This window comes from Triticum dicoccoides, chromosome 1A, assembly GCF_002162155.2.
Source record: "Triticum dicoccoides isolate Atlit2015 ecotype Zavitan chromosome 1A, WEW_v2.0, whole genome shotgun sequence".
In the NCBI taxonomy this organism is placed as follows: Eukaryota; Viridiplantae; Streptophyta; class Magnoliopsida; order Poales; family Poaceae; genus Triticum; species Triticum dicoccoides.
In genome coordinates, this window is record NC_041380.1 from 503731980 (window position 1) to 503734460 (window position 2481).

Below are 2481 nucleotides of genomic sequence, written 5' to 3' on the forward strand. Positions count from 1 at the left end.
TATTGGTGTGCTCTCGGCTGGCTCCAGACGAATAAGATTCTTTGGCCATTGCAGCACCCAACCCTTGCAGCTTCCAATCCGCGGCGGGGTCTCGTCATCCGCTCCCACATGCTGTACTGGAGGAGGCAAATCCTCGTGCCCCGATTTCACACTGGACAAGCTAACCCTGAAGTCCCCAGCAGGGATCGGCTGGTTGTGGAACGTGGATTGCAAGGGGTCCATTATCATCCCCTTTCCCACGTCCACCTTCTGGCCTTTGATCAAGTAGAGTATGGTGCATGGGGTTTCTTTCACCTGCAAACACATATGTCTATGGCGTAAAACATCCGAAAGGCAACAAAAATGGAATATTATATATATGGTGGTGCGGCATGTAATTACCGTGATGGTGTCGAGCTCAGCCAAAGACGAAGGCCCACCGAGCGTGCCAGAGACTGAGGACGGGCTGCTATGAGCGGGAGCGGCTGCGAGAGGAGGCCCGGTTGCGTGGGCAAGTAATGGTGCGATGATGTTGTTTTTCATGGAGTTGCTCCCGTTGAAATTGGGCAACGGGAAATCATGTACCGTCTTGTCTAGATTTTCCTTCGTCCAGTTGATGATAACTGGAACCAAGTTAGTAGCGAAATCATTTCTGCAGGCAGTTATAGTTGCATTGACTGCCTGCTGTAACAACTCATATTTGTCCTCGGCTGCTTTTTTCGTGTCCTCAGCTGCTTTTTTCTCGACCGCAAGCTTCACCTTCGCGTTGATGTCCGCCTGACTAAACTTCTTTTTCTGCTTCTTGGCCTCCGGGCCCTCGTTGTAAAACACCTTCCACGAGGCACCATCTCCAGCGCCGTGCACACGACCATATTGCAGCCGCTGGCCCAAAGGGAGTCCCTTAAGTTCGTTCAAGGCCCGGTTGAGAGGGGTGTCCCACTTGGGCCTCATCGGAGAAGTAGGGTTTTCGGCTGCAAGCTGGTGTTGCTTCTCCAGTAGTCTAATCAATTTCCTCGTGATCTTGTCCATGTAAAAAACCTTTTTCTCCTTGTCCCACTTGTAGCGGGCCCTGATGAAGTCATGCTCCAAGGGGTTGGTGAACTTCGCGAAGGGGTCTGGGAGACCCGCGGCTTCACGTTCCGCGTCCTCCTTATCCCATATGGGCCTTTTACCGAGGTAGCCACGGCTTCCGAGGCGATGCTTCCCCGTGTTCCTTTGCTGAAGGCTCTTGAATTTCGCAGCCTTAGCCTTGGCGTCCTCGGTAGAACAAGTGTCCTTGAACTTTTTGAACTCCTCTTCCGTAAGTGTTGGATTTTCCTCCAGAATCTTGGACAGGGGTTCCTCAGCCTCAATAGCTCGTATCACCCTCGATTTCCAGGAGGCCAAATCATTGCTGAACATGCCCATGGCGTGATTGTTAATCTTTTTCATCTTCGGATCATCCCACGGTTGTTCTATGTTATCATCCCGATCGGGGAACTTGAATCTCTTGTGCAACTTCGTTAGGAGCAACTGCGTCAAATGTTCTTTACTCATTAAGTCATCGTCATTGATGCTCGTGCATTCCCGTAGGATGCATCCTACTTGGTTCCCATAGCACTTGCGAGGTTCTTCCAACTCTAACGGCTCAAACTTGCCAGGTGCCATCTTTGTGATCACAAGTCGTCCAATCCCTAGTTTGTTAGGTTTTCGTATCCTCTGCTTCTTATGCCTCTTTTCGGTATCGGCATCGGCGCCGGTATCTTCCCCGGCAGTACCTTCCCCACCGGCCTCGACGCCTCCATCGGTGCCGGCGCCATCAGTGTCGGTGTCGGCGTCAGTACCATCATCGAGGCGGACCTTCAAACCTTGCTTAGCAGTCAAAAAGTCGAGGTAGTCTTGTTCACCCTCATAATCCATCTCGTCTGCATCTTGGTCAGAAGGCCCAGTTTCTTCGTTGTTCGACATGTTTCCTATGATTAAGTGTCCTCATTTATTTCTAAAAGTATGAATAAATGAGAAATGAGATAAAAAAGAAATCTATGTGCCAGCACTCGATATGCCAAGTATGTAGCACAAATCATGCCTTTATTCACGGGAAATTTCGGCATGACCTTTGCTAAAAAATGGACATATCGAGCGCCTGAAATCCAACAGAACGGAAATGAATCAACATTCCGGCGTAACATAGGCAACTCGGATCATTTACCAAAACATGACATGTCCAAAACATGACATATCCACATATCACATGTCCAGTTCAAATTTGCATATAAATTCAGCAAATTTTGAAACCTATCTAAATTCATAACTAAATAGATAACCTAATTAACATAACTAAAACCTAACTAAATTAACCCTAGCTAGCAGAGAGAGAGGGGGGTGGTTTACAGAGGGTGCAGGGCGAGTAGGCAGGCTCGACGACGGCTGAGGTTGGGAGGGGAGGAAGCAGAGGAGGGAGGTGAGGGCCGACGGGTCGGGGGCGAGCGCCGGCGCCGGGGGCGAGCGCGCCTGGGTCGTGGG